This window comes from Choloepus didactylus, chromosome X (assembly GCF_015220235.1).
Source record: "Choloepus didactylus isolate mChoDid1 chromosome X, mChoDid1.pri, whole genome shotgun sequence".
Classification (NCBI taxonomy): Eukaryota; Metazoa; Chordata; class Mammalia; order Pilosa; family Megalonychidae; genus Choloepus; species Choloepus didactylus.
In genome coordinates, this window is record NC_051334.1 from 176,207,585 (window position 1) to 176,224,848 (window position 17,264).

The following is a 17,264-nucleotide window of genomic DNA, read 5'->3' on the forward strand; positions in this document are numbered from 1 at the left end:
CCTTTAAGACGGGAGAGATGCAATTGACTCTTGAATGCCCTGCTAATTCAGTCCTGTTGACTAATCGTCTTGGGTTAATTCTGGAAGTGCTGGAACTGTCTGAGCTCTCATATGAAAGAACTGTAAATAGAGATCTGGAAAGGAGAAAGGAAGGACAGGTCAAGTCTCAGAATAATATTGCTAAGAGTGATGACGATCATTTTGGTTTGGCTTTTTTTTCACCAAAAAATCTCACGGAGGCTTCAACCTCCTTACTACTTTTCCCATTTCACTTCTAAAGGAAGAAATACATCCCCTCCTGTCCAAGGATAAGCCTGCCCTACCTGGTGTTTCTGTACCCATCCCTCTTCTAGGACTTCACCCTATTAAGTCTCCCTTTTCCTCATCTTCCTCCTTTCTCCTTTCAAATTTCTCTTCCTCTGGCACCTTTCTCTTGGCCTACAAACACGCTCAGCTCAATTTCCTGCTCCTCTGCTCCTTTTTAAGTGGACTTGACTCGTCCTCACCACTATCCCACTCTCCTTTCCTCCCAGGTATATGAAAGTCTGCACTTCCCAGCTTCCTTGCAGTTAAGTGGTATCATGTGACTACTTCTGGCCAATGAACTTTGAGTGGAAGTAACATGTCACTTCGGGGCAGAAGCTTAAAAGAGCAAGTGTGAAATGTCCATACACTCCTTTTTCCAAAAGCAGCAGCCAAAGAGCCCACACATTCCAGTTGGTGCAGCTACGACAAGGTTGAAGCCTCTGTTAGCCTGGGTCAAAAAGAGAGCTCACCTATAACCTATGGGATGATCGTACAATATGAGTGAGAAATCAACTTTTGTTGCACTATATCACTGAGATTTGGGGACTATTTGTTACTGTGGTATTGCCTACCCTATCTTGAGTAACACATTCTGCTTCCTCTCTCTTCCACTTTACTACTAAATTTCCTCAAATAATAGTCTAGCCAGTGGTTCTCAAATCTACCTGTGCATAATAAACACCTGGAGTGCTTTTTAAGAGGACAGATGCTGAGGCCCCATGCCAGACATGATGGATCAGAATATGATTCTTGGGCCAAGGCCTTGGAATCCTTATTTTTATGGGCTCCCCAGGTGACTCTGAGAGGCAGCGAATCTGCACCACTCCTTAGACATATGTAAGTTCAAGGGGACACCCATAGCTCCCCCTTCCTCTGTTTCCATTTACTTGCTAACATTTTGTAATCTGGGTTCTCTATCCCCTTACCACTTGCCACTACTAAAAGTGCTTTCTCATAGGCCATGTAAGACTTCCAGGACATCCTAATTGCAAAACCACTCAGTCTCTGTCCTACTCGAATTCCCTGTAGCACCTGGCACTATTATCTGCCACTCCCTTACTTGAAATTCTCTCCTCCCTTAGTTTTCTTGACACAACACTACTGTTGTTCTCCTTCCACCTCTCTGACCAGTATGTTTTTGCTTTTTTGCCTGTCCTGTCCACTTTCATCCTTGGTAGAAGTGACCTTATGCTTTTAACTTTAGTCCTCTGCAACTTTCTCTATTATATTCTGCCCCCTTCCATGATTTTCATCTACTCAGTGGTTTTAATGATCACTTATGCGAATACGACCCACCAATATTGGCCGGAACCTCTCTCCCAAGCATGAATTAACTGATAAAACTAATACTATTGCAAACCTACGATTTCCCAGTTACACAGTGAACTAGCCGAGTCCCTCTCCACACAGAGCTAACAGAAACTCATTACACAAGTAGCCACAAGAAAAGGTGGTGAGTGTTGGGGTAGGAAGAATATGGGGATCTATGGGAACCTACCCTAGTCTTGCTCCACATTTCCAACTGCCTCTTGGGAATCTCCATTCAGATCTCCCACTAGCACCTCAAACCCAACATGTTCAAAACCAAGCAAATCTCCCCTTTTGAAATCAATGCCTCCAGCTGATTCTGCTGTTTCCATGAGTGACCCTATTCATCCAGCTATCCAGGCTTGTGACCTTGCCATCATCTTTGTTTCCTCTCCCCCTTATTCCCAACAAGCAATCGGTTACCAGGTCAGATCTTACCTCTGTGGTGTGTCTGTCAGTTCTGTCTCATTCATTCTCTTCCCACAGCCACCACAGTAGTCAAACCCATATCATCTCTATCTAGATCACTACAGTGGCGTAACTACTCTCCACACTTCCAAGATATTCTACACCACGCGAACTGACCAGCTTTCCAAAAAAGAGCTGCTCTGGTGGCACTGGAGCCTGCCCCAGTATCCCTTGCCAGCCTCATTTCCTGTCACTCCCCTACATGATCTGGCACTTTACCTGAAATATGACCCATGCTGTCTTATCTTTCTCCATGCCTTTATTATCTAGCATAAGAAACTCTATATTTACTGAGAACATGGAATGTAATACTCATCTCTATATCCTCCTCTAATTAGAGTAGCTTGTACAAAATAACATCTCAGTAAATACTTGTTGAAGTATGTGGTATTCTAGGGGTTACAAAGGAAAGCATATCCTTAATCCTCAGATTGACCCTTTGACATAAATACTACACTTGGCATGGGGCTACTAATCCCCACCCCTACCCCAAAACACATAGTTTTACACAGTTGTCAGCACTGGGCTAACCTGACTGGGTCAAGAAATGGAGAGACACAGCCATTCTGATGCTTTATGAACATGCCCCTTGACCAGTGAAGCATGTCAGGCTGTGCAGAGGAAGGCTGTGCTCATGAAATTACTTTGGCACCAGCTTCAACCCCTTGCATCTTGCTTTCCTCTCTGTTTACTCCCTTATGCCAACCTGGCTTCCAGCTAATATTGCCCTTCCAGTGTGGTGATCTGCTTGATCAATCATGTGACTCTTTACTCTCCTGCTTTCCTTCCCAGCTATAAATTGCATTCCACCTCCAAACTCAGAACTTCCTAAGACTCAATTCCAAGACACTATTTTGGCTTGGCCCCAGGACGTCGTGGCTAGGAAGAGCACAGTTCTGAGCACATGCAACTACGGGGCTGCTTTAAAACGTTGTGTTCAAGCCTGGTGACCATAACTGAAAATCACCTCCCATCTTGTTTTAGCATGAGTATTACAGCTTGCAAATGTCTGGGTGTAACACCTTCCATCAATTATTCCTGAAATCCAGGGTCCTGTTATAGAGGGATGCTGGGACCAAAGTTGATTGGTCTCTTAGCAAAATCTCCTTTGGTGCCATAGTGCTTATTGACCACACAGGGGCTGTGCATTGATTTTCCCCCATTGTGTGTGGCATCCTTATCACCTCCTTGCATCCAGCTGCTTGTTGGTACTTTTTCTGGACTGAAAAGCAAAAGCATTATCTGCTTTTCCCCATTCTCACCTGCTGAAAAGCCTGTCATGCTTTTATGCTTCTGAGATGGGTGATAGGAAGGCCTTGTGTAGATGGCCTCAGGACACTAATCCAGACAGATGGCTGATGTGGTGCCAAAGCACTGGCTCTGCTTCTCTCTTCAATTTCTAAAGAAAAAGCACAAAGCCACAAGGAAAATATTTACACGTTCATTCCAGAAACATCTAGGATGCACCAACTCTGTGCTAAGTGCAAGGAATCCAAAGGTTGCCTCCCTCAAATAGCTCACACTACACAGTAAGGCAGAGCCAAAAGGATCATTTCCCTTTTTTTTATAATGGTCATTCAAAGCAAGTATCTTCCTCACACAAGAGAGGGCCCTCTTCACCTTCTTCTCATCAGCTTCTGCCTTTTTATGCAAAGGAAAATGAGTTTTGCTCATGGAATTTTGCATATATATCAAGTAGGGCAGAAGATAAAAGATTTCCATGGCAGTATTTGTTTCTTGCCTTTTCTTTGCAGAGATTATTCAGCCATAAGGAGTATTCTATTCACGGGAGAGGTTGTTTCATTTTCTCTTTCCTTCATCTTATGGGAAACCCTGTCATCAGATAACATGAATTTGAAAATATCCCACCCCAGTGAAGAGATGTCGCCCATACACTGTGAGTAGAGGAGGAACAGAGGTGAGGCCATGCTGCACAAGATGCCAGGCCCTGCACCGTGCCTAGGCTGTGAGGTGGAATCAGGAAAGGTTTCTCAGAGGTGATTCTTAAGCCAAATCTAAAAGATTGAGGGATGAAGAGAGGAAAGAGTCCAACGAAGAGGGCCATGGGAGAGGAGAGCTCGTTACAGGCAGAGAAGAGAGCAGGAGCAATTGCAAGAGGGGTGAGGAATGGCTGGTAACTTTTATGGGTTGAATTTTCTTCCTGAAAAGATACATTGAAGTCCTACTCTCTAGTACCTCAGAATCTGACCTTATTTAGAAATAGAGTCGTTACAGATGGAATCAGGCACAGTAAAATGGCATCATACTAGACTAAGGTGAGCCCTTAATCCAATATGACTGGTGTCCTTATAAGAAGGGGAAAAGAGACATAAACACAGGGAAGAACACCATGCGAAGATGGAGAAGACAGAGAACACCACGGCTTGCCGGCAAGCTACTGTCAGAAGCCAGGAGAAAGACATGGAACAGATTCTTTCCTACAGACTTCAGAGGAAGCATGGCCCAGCCAACACCTTAATTACAGCTTTCGTCTGTTGTTTTAAGCCACCCAGTATGTGGTATGGCACCCCTAGAAAACTAAAACTTAGGTTGGTGATATGCAGCACCTAGGAATTACTAGACTTGAGAGGTGGGAAATGAGGCTGGCAGGGTAGACAGAGTCAAGTCGCCAAAGAACCTTCTTCTCTTTTTCAGCAAATAGGATCAGCAAAAATATATGTAAATTCCCTACTTCTGGTGTTTGGGAAACCTCTTCAGTGACTTTGGGAATGATTTTCCCCAAAGTTGCTATAAAGAATTTCCCTTTCTCCCCTAACTGGATAATAATCTACCTTAAGTAGCCTGAATGCCACTGTCATTTGGGAGCCTCTTTAAGTCACTGTAGGTACAAAAAAGGGTGTTGAGGGTCACTGGATTTCCTTTGAAAATACAGAGGCCCTGGACAGCCACTAAGGCCCTTTTGTGAATGTAGCAAGTGACAAATGTTCAGGTGCCACAGAAAACTGGAGGGCAAGCTCTCAGCCTGGTCCAGTCTGTAGCAATTAAAAGGAAGGTCTCCTTATACCCAAAACACAAGCAATGCAAGAAAAAATAGATAAATGGGAAATCCTCAAAATCAAAAGCTCCCGTACTTCAAGGAATTTGTCAAAAAGGTAAAGAGGCAGCCAATGCAATGGGAAAAAAAATTTGGAAACCATGTATCTGATAAGAGACTAGTATCTTGCATATATAAAGAAAACCTACAACTCAACAACAACAATCATACAAACAGCCCAATTATAAAATGGGCAAAAGATATGAAAAGACATTTCTCCAAAGAGGAAATACAAATGGCTAAAAAACACATGAAAAAATGTTCATCTTCACTAGCTATTAGGGAAATGCAAATCAAGACCATAATGAGCTATCATCTCACACCAATAAGAATGATTGTCATTAAACAAAGAACAAGTGCTAGAGAGGATGTGGATAAATTGGAACACTTATTCATTGCTGGTGGGACTGTATGATGGTACAGCCACTGTGGAAGACAGTTTGCGATTCCTCAGAAAACTAGATATCGAGTTACCCTATGATCCAGCAATTTTCACTTCTTGGTATATACCCAGAAGATCTGAAAGCAGTGACATGAACAGATATTTGCACACCAGTGTTCATAGTGGCATTGTTCACAATTGCCAACAGATGGAAACAATCCAAATGTCCTTCAACAGATGAGTGGACAAACAAAATGTGGTATATACATACAATGGAATATTATGCAGCAGTAAGAATGAATGAGGTCGTGAAACATATGACAACATGGCTGAACCTTGAAGACATAATGCTGAGTGAAATAAGCCAGACACAAAAGGAGAGATACTGTATATTACCACTAATGTGAACTCCATGAAAAATGTAAAATCAGTGTCTTATAATGTAGAAAATAGGGGACCTAGAGATAGACAGAAGCTAGTGAAGGCGGAATGATAATCTAATATGTACAGATATGACAATGAGGGTGAACTTAATGGTATGGGAATGGTCAGGTGTGACTATGGTTCATTCATGGGATTTATCAGTGATGCATTGAAGGTGAACATCTGACCTTCAGATGGTTGTTTAAAGGCATGTAACACACAGAGTAGCACCACAAACCTGCAGCTGATAAGAGCTTTGGGATGTTTTATGCTATGATAATTGTTTAAAGTTGAGAGTGCTGATGATTGTCCAACTAAGTGAAGATAATGTAAGAAACTGACCATTTAGCTTGGGATAGAATATATATTAAGTGAAATTAGGAACCCACTACTTAATAAATCAGGCCCTTGAGTTGACGCTTGCTCTTGTGAAACTTATGGCTGTAAATGGGATGTTGAGTCTTCCTATAATTATGCCTAAGAGGCACCTCCAAGGAACCTCTTTTGTTGCTCAGATGTGGCCTTTCTCTAAGCCCAACTTGGCAAATAAATTCATTAACACCGCCCCCCACCCCCGCAATGAGGGACATGACTCCAAGGGGAATGAATCTCCTTGGTGACATGGGACATGACTCCAAAGGATGAGCCTGGCCCTGGCAATGAGGGATTGAAAATGCCTTCTAGACCAAAAGGGGGAAATGAAAGGTAACAAAACAAGATTGCAGTGGCTAAGAGATCCCAAATAGAGCTGAGAGGCTATCCTGGAGGTTTCTCTTATGTAAGCTCCAGCTAGACATCCCAAATGGTCACAGTATGCCAGGCCCTTACCAAAAGTAGTTCCCAAATACCTGGGTCCCTACCTGAGATTCTATAAAAGATTCACTCACTAAGTTTTATCTCTCAGAAACTTAAATCCACCAGAGTGCTCCTATGCCAGACAAGTCCTAAAACTCAGAGGCAACAGCTTCTTTAAGAGCAACAATCAGATGCAGCCCTCTTCCCCATACTGTTGACATCCCCTTTCAATGTGAACAAGTTAGGGTGATCATTGCCTAGACACCCCTGAAGATGGAGAAAGAGAGTAAGTGAGAGGAAGGGGTAGCAACAAACAAGACAAGATTTAACAAATGTCTATGAACACTGAAACTTTATATAATCATATATATATTTTTGGATGCTGAGCTGTTGGAATGGCTGGAAGGAGGTAAATAACATGGTGGAACTGTAGCTTATATAGCATCCCTTGGGATTTGCTCTATAGCTACTTGTTGAATTGTGCTTTGAAAGTCTTCACCTTTCTGTACATACCCTATATTTCAGAAGGAAAGAACTGAAACTGTAGAACTGCAACCCATAACAATTTTTGAAATTACCTATATAACTGCTTATTGAGCTGTACATCGAAAGTTGACACCTTTCTGTACGCATGTTATATTTTACAATAATGGAAATAGCTGAAGTTGTGGAACTGTGACCCATGATATTCTTTGAAATTTGCTAACTACTTGTTAAATTGTACTTTGAAAGTTATCACTGTTTTGTATATATGTTAAAGTTCACAATAAAAAATGCATTAAAAAAAGGAAGGTCTCACAAATGAGAGCAAAGAGAAGGGGGACAGGAGGAATGTACAACAATTTGAAATAACAGTGAGCTGGAGACAGAGCCCAGCATAGCTCTTTGAAGAGGGTGAACATAGTGATCCCCAGCTAAAGAGAGTCAGAGAGAAGAAGCCAGTCCAATGCCCGTGTAGAATAATTAATCAAAGTATAAAGTGGCCATTGCAGCGTGTCTTCATTTCCTGGGGCTGCCTTTAAAAAGTACCACAAACTGATTTAAAGTGCCATATACAATTTATAGGCCAAACACTGCTAATATATTAGAATTAAAGTGATATTTCACAGTTAAATCATAATGTATACAATGAGAGCTCCCTAGTCTGTAGTCTAAGCTTGCAGACACTATATATGATTGTAGGATCAGTTGAAATTTAACTTTGGTAAAAAGCTTGCTATAGTACAAAACCACATTTTTGGTTACTGTGTTTATTAGAGAATTTCTGTTAATAAACTCCCAATTAAACAGAAAAAAAAAAGTACCACAAAAACCAGGTGGCTTAAAACAACAGAAATTTATTGCCTCACAGTTCTGGAGGTCAAAAGTCCAAAATCAAGTTGTCGGCCGGGTCACACCACCTTCGCAGGCTCTAGGAAAAAGAATCCTTCCTTGCCTCTCCCAGCTTCAGGTGGCTCTAGGTGTTCTTGGCTTGTGGCAGCACAACTCTGATCTCTGCCTCTGTCTTCACTTGAGCTTCTCCTCTGTGTCTGTCATCTCCTCTTCTGTCTCTTATAAGGACCTCATCATTCGAGTTAGGGCCCACTTGGCTAATCTAGATTGATCTCGCCTCAAGAACCTTGTTCTGCAAGGAGCCCTTTTACCAAATAAGGTCACAATTCACAGGTTCTGGGGGACACCATTCAATCTACTATGCAACATTTACAAGGGGGAGAGGTATCCTCCCTGTTTCTTTTCCTGATTGTAAAACTAATACATGTTCATTATCAAAAACATGGAAAATATAGGAAAGCACAAAGGAAAATAAAACCCATCTTTACTTTCACAACCCACAAGTAACCACCATTAACAAATTTGAGGAATTATATTCCAGACTTCGATGAAAATACGCACATATCTTTGGGGGCTCATACTGTATTTACTATCATGTAATCTGCTTTTTTCCCAATTATTGATGTATGCGACCATCATCCCATGCCATTAAATCTCCTTCTACAACAAAATTTTTGTCTGCTACATAATGTGTCATCACATGGCCATGTTATGGTTTAATTAACTATTTCTGTATTGTTTGACATTTAAGCCATTCCTAATTTTTCATGTTAGAAGCACCACTGAAATGAGAGCATGTATGTCAGAATATTTAAAAGGAGACTTGGGTTGTGTCTTACAAAATGACATTGAATATGTTTACCCTGACTTCTCTGAGTTTTATAGTAAGGTATGTGGACTGTACTGGATCGGGCCAGAAATGGACAAAGGATATGGTCCGAAGCTAAGAATCACTTTTCTACTCCTTCCCTCTCTCAGAAAAATACCTCATTTTTTCAGCTTTATCTCCTGCCATTCCCTGCCTTATGCTTTTTATTTTCAAGGAGAGAGGTTATATGTCTATTTCCCCTTTTTTCAATCTTATTAATATTTTATTAAGACTTATCATCTGATATAGCCAGGCCAACTTTCTCACTGGGTGAGGTTTAGACAGTTTTTTTTTTTTTTTTTAAAGCCACACAGTAAAGCCTGAAATGAATGATCTTAGAAAAATCTACCATGATGGGTTTTTTTTCCTTTCTTTCTTCACCCCCACTGAGAAATATTTATATAGCTGGACTAGAATAAATGGAGGGTTGGAAAGGGGCCATGGGTAAACTGATAAATGCTGAGTTGTTTGATCAAAGCTATTTAGATCCATGAATAACTAGAAAAGCTAGTCCCAGATTGATGTGAAGGGAACACTTATGTTTGAACTACAACAAAGTCAGTGCAAACACATCTGATACTCTCATTTAAAAAGGAACACAAAGAGCCTCCTGATGGTTCATTAAAGAAAATTAGTATTTGCTGAGAAAGCCCATTCTTGCACACAGTCAGCTTACTTTTGAAATGACATCAGAACTAGCAAGTTTGGTCTACTTAGGATTACCATCATAGAATTTTGGCCCGCAAAGTGGATGCTCTTTCTGGTATGGCAGCCTGCATTCCTCAAGCGAGCAACTGCTTAAAAAAAAAAAAAAAAAAAAAAAAAAGATAATCTTGATGTTGTTTCGGCATCTCAGTTGCAGTAGTGGACAATTCTGGTGAAGAAATCCCAAGAAGAAATGGCAATACACAATGCTAGTGTTGAGTTTCCAAAAATATGTTGAAAGCACATTTTCATCAATTACTCAGGTTAGCAACAGTAATGATTTTACCAAAAAATAAAAAATAAACTATTTTTATCTAGTCCTGGCAGAGAAGGGTTGTGGAGAACTTCAGAAAGAAGTCAAAACAATAGACTCATTATTACCCGTGCCTTGTCATCTGGGAGACCCAAATGGCTCACTCTTTTCCAGAATGAGCCTTGATACACAGCATGCACTCTTCGCCCTTGGACTGGCCAAGAATGTTCTCTTAGATTTGTCCCATTCAGTCATTTGTTCATTCATCAAATATTTACTATCTCCACCACCAATGATCATGAAATCTAGTAGGGGAGGGAACACATACACAGATGAAAGTACACAGTCTGCTAAATGTAGCAAAAAAGTTAAGAGCACAGAGGAGGGAACACCTCCCAGGGCTGAAGCCCCATCAAATTCTTGCTTCCAGGATTCCTACCATTTGACTTGTCATCTCATCTGATCACTCAACTTCTAGATTCTTCCCAGCCTGACTGTAGAACTAACTTTCATGGTTTATGTATATTGTGCTTACTCTCTGCCACCTACTTTACATACATTATCACATATTGCCCTCACAACTACTTCCATATACAGTAGATACAAATTCTATGTCGTAGGCTCAAAAATAATGACTAAAACTACCCAAGAATTTGAGCCCAGCTTGGCCTATCTCCAGAGCTCTGGTATATTCCACCTCACCATGCTGACTCACGAAATCTGAAGAACTGGGGTGACTTACAGGGTTAAAGAGTACAAGGGGGTGAAATCAGACAGAGGGCAAGAAGAGTTCTTTGGATTTGATCATTAGGAAATCATTTTGTACCCAGTGGAGGGGCATTTTCAGCTCAGTAGTAAGTGCAGAAGACAGACTGAAAGGGGATAAGGGAGGAGTCAAGCAGCAGAAGCAATAAGTGTAAACTGTCTCGAAAGTGGGGCAGTGAAAAAGACAGGCATAGAGCAATAGCTCTGGGATATGATAATGTCATGGAAATTGGTTGGGGCACTAGAGGAAGGCTGAGAATAGTTTCCAGGTGAGAGAAAGGCACCAAGAGAAAGGGAGAATGTAAACTTCTATGGGGAGAGGAGAAGTGGTGGAGCAGAGTTCTGAAAAGAATGGGAGGGGATGTGAATCATCAGAAGGAAGGAGGCCAGGGGAGAAAAGCAATAAACAGCCGAGATCTGCGTCCATTTCTGGAGACAACTTCATCACCTCAACCCAAATCTCATCCCACATTCACCAGAGGCCTGCCTCATATTTCTTCAGTAACTTACAGCTACAGCTTTACAACTTCATAACAGCTTTATTTACAGCTTTATAACTCTCGGGTACTGCTTGCCTCTTGATATAAAGTGTCACAGAATCTCTCCCACAGTTATTTCTAGAAAAATGTTTGAATGAATGAAGGAGTAAATGAAGGCATAAATATAATGAGAAGGAGACAATGTCATGCCAAATAATCAGGTCTTGATGCTAAACTTGAACTTAGCACATGGGTCTGCACAGCCAAGGTTAACCATGAAGCCAAAGACCTGGGAGCACAGATTGGGAGAAAGCACTGAGAAAGGGTGGCAAAAAGGTACATGTGCCAAGATGTGTGAAAGAGAGGAGCCCTCCATTTACCGCTCTTCACAATCCAGTGATGGGGAATCCTGCCAAAAGATGCAGTCTTTGGGGAAGGTAAGGATGGGAAGCGAGCACAGACTTTGGTTCGAGTCCTAGCTCCACCAATTTACTAGCTGTGTGGCCTTGGGCAAGTTACTTAACCTGTCTGATCCTCGGTTTCCTCATCCTTGCTTTCCTGCTGCAGTCAAGTGTGGACCTGAAGACCCTTATCAGATAACGAGTAGCTTGAATGAAAAGGATGCCTGGAACATCGGCACTTCAACCCAATTTCAAAATCCAAAGCTACAAGACAGGAGGCAAGTCCTAAAGATGGGTAGGAAATGGGTACCTTGGGCCTTGTGGACCACCAGGAAATGCAATATGGAGTCAGGCCAGTCCAGCCCTGGTGCTGCTGGCCCAGGGATATAGTTAAAGTGTGGCTCTTACCATCTTGTCCTCTCATTATGGCAAAGTAAGAAAGCCCAAGAGAGAAAGTCAAAATGCCATCCCTGGGACATTTTAGCAATGCAGAGCTCAGTGTGTGATCCAAAAACCCACTGAGTGCCCAGCTTATCTCCTAACAGTGAACGACAGGGGCCTTGAGAATATGGTACAACACAGAGGCAGGTGTGGCCGAATTACCATCATTTCTCTCTAAATCACAATCTCTCTTGGACTATTACGCAGAGCATGTATTTATGGAAAGAGTTCATATATAGCTCATCTGCCTAATAGCATCATTCATTCCATATAAAATGTGACATCTTATATTGAGCCCAAACTCCACATCCTTATTCTTTCACTAATTTGACTGTTTCCTTTGGAAATTAAAAGCTCTCATATACCAGCTCCCTTTGCATACACACACACATAAAAACCAAGAGAAAATTGCAGTATTTGAAGCAAAGGGGGTCTAAATGTGATAAGTCTATCTCAAAAAGAAAATAAAGCCTTCACAAAACATGACAGGTTCAACCATTAAGCCCTCTCCCTTTTAGGTGTTATTCACAGGAACAGATTTTTGAGGTTGTATACCAAATAAAAAAAAAAGCTTACATAGTCCAACTGGCTCTAGTACCTGTTTGTAATTCAAACATTTTATTTTCAAAGCAGGGTTCACATGAAGGAACAATGTCCATGGACTAATTCCATCAGCCCATTCATTGCTTTGCTTTCCTTTTGCACCATGCCCCTCCCCATCCTCCTTTTGGGAGCTAAGAGGCAATTACTGCTGTCTCTAAACTCTCTGGTTAACCAAGGAAGAACTCAATTCAGAAAATCCAACCGTTGCTTGCTCATGCCAATTAAAGGGCTCTGTGCTTAAATCTGCTCCAGGCCATCTTTTAGAAATGAGCCTTTCTGACCAAAATTCTCAGATGGGAAAAGGCGCTGAAAATTAATTAGCGCTATTCCTAGGTACCGGCAAGGATGCTGCTGTGCCACCGTGCTTTAGGAAAGCTCACCTGGGACTTGAAGCTGTGCTCAGAATCTGCACTAGCTCACCCATTTTCTAAATTGATTCTTACAAATGACAGGTGCTGGCAGGTAAGTTCAGGGAAGGTAAAATTCAAAGGGCAAAGAACCAAAATGTTGGGCTGAATCTTCTGTTCACAATACACATGGCCTTCACCTTCCCCTTCAGAAGAGATTTGTATATCAGGGACAGCTTTTCAAACGGGCGGAGTTACGGAATCAGCCTCCAAGTTGTCACTGGTGACATGCCATTTAAGGGTGGCAGAGGTGAAAAACAGCTCTTGGTTCCTCTTTTCTCTGACCTGTTGCTGAACGTCAGAATAAACGATGTCAAATGTTCCAGTGGTGAGATTCTCTTGCCTCATGCTGACCTTTCCATCTCTAGCCCACCAAACCCTATATCCTCCCCCCAAAGGACAAGAAATGGTCAAAGTACTAAATCGATTTGTTATGAGAATGGAGTGCAGCAATATCTTAATTATAACACATTACACTGGCAGGAACACAAGGTGGTTCTGTCAAAATATTTGCTTTGACACAAGTGTCACTGCCTAATATCTCTTTGCCATCTTGTAATCAATGAAACTGTGAGGGGATCATCTCCCACCAAGCTTTAAAAATAAGTAAGGCTGCAGAATCATTATATAGATACTTCTTTTTAGTTGCTAGTGTATTAGAATAGCCAGAAGGAAATACCTGAAATTGTTGAACTGTAACCTAGTAGCCTTGATCTCTGATAATGATTGTATAACTCTATAGCTTTTATCTTATGACTGTGTGACTATAAAAGCCATGTGACACCCCCTTTATCCTGTGTATGGTTAGAAGAGTAATAAAATAAAGACAGGCGTGGAAAAAAAACCTGAGTCCTTTAATATGCAGTCAATTCTGAGGTCCCTCCAACTGAGAGGGGCCAGACTGGACAAAGAGATCCCTGGAAACAAATTTCTGTCTGCATTTGCTATCACTATCAGGCACACACTTGGGGGCCCTTCCTTTTCAGTCTCCTTTGCTAGCACTTCCCTAGTTCCCTGTCCTTTAAATGTTAGAGGACCCTGAGGCCCGGTCTTTGGACATCTTCCCTTTTCTACACTCACTCCCTTGGTAATCTCATCATGGCTCATAGCTTTAAATTCCATCTATATGCAGATAACTCCCACATTCATATCTTCTGAGGCCCAGATGTGTGGATCCAGCTGCCTCCTCCATCATATCACTTGAATATCTAATAGGCATCTCAAATTAAATATGTCCCAAACTAAAACCCTGCCACCCCCAACTTGCTCCTCCTCCATCTTCCCCATCTAAGTTAATGACCATCCCATACTTCAAGTTGTTCTGGTCAAATCCTTAAAGTCATCTTGAATACCTCTCTCTCTCTCATATCCCACACTCCATCTGTAAGGAAATTCTGCTAGTTTTACCTTCAAAATGCATCACGAATCTCATCACTTCACACCCCCTTCCACCATCCAGCCTACCATCATCACTCCCCTAGACTGTTGCAATAGCCTCTTCACTTGTCTGCTTCTGCCCTTGCCCCCTTCACTGTGATTTCAACCCAGCAGTCAGAGTGATCCTGTTAACATACATCAACTCAAATCACTTCTCTGCACAAATCCTTGTGAAATGGCTTCCCATTTCTCCCAGAGGTGAAGCCCAAGTCCTTTGCCCTGGCCTACACTGGCCTATGGAATCTGCATCTCCATGTGCTCTCCGATCTCTGCCTCCCTCACTCAGCTCCAGTCACCTGGCTTGTCACCGACCTGGCTACACATGGGCCCATCTCAGGGTACCTGCTGTTCTCCTTCTTCCTGGGATGCTTATTCCCCTCCAGACACCTGCATGGATTATTCCCTCAGATCCTTCAGGTCTTCACTTAAATGGCACCTCCTCAATGAAGCCTTCCTTTGCCACCCAATTCAAAAGGGCAACCTCTTCCCCACACCCTCTATCCACTCCGTATCTCCCTACCTTCCTTTATTTTACATCATAGCACATATCACCAACATACTGTACATTTAATCACTGTTTATTTCTGTCTCCCCTAACACCTGAGCATATATTCTATGAGGGCAGGTATTTATGCCTATCTAGTTCTCTGCTCTATCTGCAGCACCTAGTACAGTACCTAGCCCATAGTGGGTGCTTAATAAATATTATTAGAATAAATGATTTAAAATCTCATGGCAACTAGTCAATTCAGAACAAAAATAAAGCAAATCTATTAAAGTAATTTAAATTAAACAAAACAGTCACTCCAGTATGTCATATTTGGGGACCATACATATACATATACATATACATATACATACATATATATTAAGCCAGTTGGTTTTAATTGACATAGAGAGGGTATTAATGGGGGTGAGGTTACTGAGCAGTGCAGTTCCCAGCCCCTGAGACACTATCAAGGCCAAGGCCAATTTTTCAGGCCCGACACTTTATGAAAACAACTTGCAAAGCTTATGATGAAGTACTATTGACAGTTCAATTAGCTATACAAAAATAGCAGATTCATCCAACCCCTGCCTGAACACTTTTCATTTTACAGCATAAAATGGCTATAATCAGTTATAGATATAAACAGAATTACTAAGTCCGATTATTTTTTTCATCTGACAGTTCATCATCAATAGAAAAACAGACTAGGCTCAATAGAAAGAAAATGATAAATGTTGTGGGAGGAAAATGGGGTATACCAATGAATTAATAATCATGTTTACCCTTTCTACTGTAAAGCCTTGCCTATCTCACTACTACTTGCTGTCATTTGAGTAGGAAAGCTATCTTTGCAAGGATTTTTTTAAGTCAGGCACTTCATTTCAACCTGCATTTTTTTTAACCTTTTGATATTTTTCTTCCCAGACATATTTTACTGTGGCAAGATTTCTCAGATGAAAGCAAATTTCAAGGTAGGTTACTACATACAAATCTAATTAAAATTTGGAGAAAATAGCTCTTGTGAGTCCACAAGAGTTCAGAAAATTATTTATTCATTTCTTTTCAAGCTTACTAAAAGTCAAAAGGTGGGTGTTGAAGATGGCTGAACAGATGACCTTAACCAATCTATCCTGAATACAAATTCAGCAGCTTCTGGGATGGTAGTGTGGGATCATGGCAAGAGCATCAGCCAGGGCTCAGAGTATCAGTTTCCCTACCTGTAAGATAGATGGGAACTCTTCTCCCTGCCTATGTCAAAGGATTGCTGTGAGGCCCAAATATGATAACAAATGGGAGTGAGCTCTATAAATGGTCAAATGCTATCCACTTACAAGCCAAACTACTGGGAGAACTAGGGAGAACTTGCTTCTACTAATTGTTAAAATATAGAAAGTTTTGGCTCCCCAAGAAAATGAAATGCTTTAAAAAGCAAAAGAACACTGTTGTGTTGAATCACTCAAAAATCCCTCTTATGTTTGATCTGCCATGATGTATTATCTCTGAAGACAATATGATGCTTCTCTTCTAAAACTGTCAAAGCTTCAAGGATAATAATTTAAGAATTTTCGACAAGCCAATGAGTTTCTCTTAGAAGTTTCTCTTTCAGAAATGACCAAATATAAATCCTTTACCCTCAATTTGTGTCATAATGATCGATAACCAGAGTGGCTGGCTAACTTATAATTGGATACATCCTACTAATACAGCTGTTGGTTTTAGAATGCAGGGATGCAGCAACTACTTTTATAAGATCCTAAGATACATATTGAAAACAAGCTACATGCAGCACTATTTTCATAGACATCAAAGTCTTATTATCTAACTTGGATAGAAGGATGTCCTCCATGCTACCTTTTATACATTGTGCTCTGCAATTGCACATAGTTTTCCTCAATTCCTTCACTCATCTGCAAATTCATACACCGAGATGACGCTGAGTGATGATCGCTGCATCCTCCTGTTTGAATTCATAAATAGATTAAGTACAATTTAACACAATTTTACAGCTGAAACATGAGAGTGGTTATTTCACAAATCATCTGCTGGTACAACCCAAATATCAAAACCACAAAATGAAAATAGTTTAATCCTCATGCTGCCAGTTACAAGACTGAGCTTCAGAAAACTTGTGTAAGTAGGTCAGCCAGTTGGACCTCAACCTCCCAGCTCTCTAGCCTTCTCTGATGCCTTCTCTTGCTACCTTTATTCAGAGGAAGGCAAAAATGACTAATAATAGGGACAACCTTTAGTCCCCACCCTAGTGTGATATTCAATTAACAGGGATCAAAGCCTTAAAAAGTTAAGAAGGGAAAGTAACATTTATTCTATTGAATACCTACTAAGTAC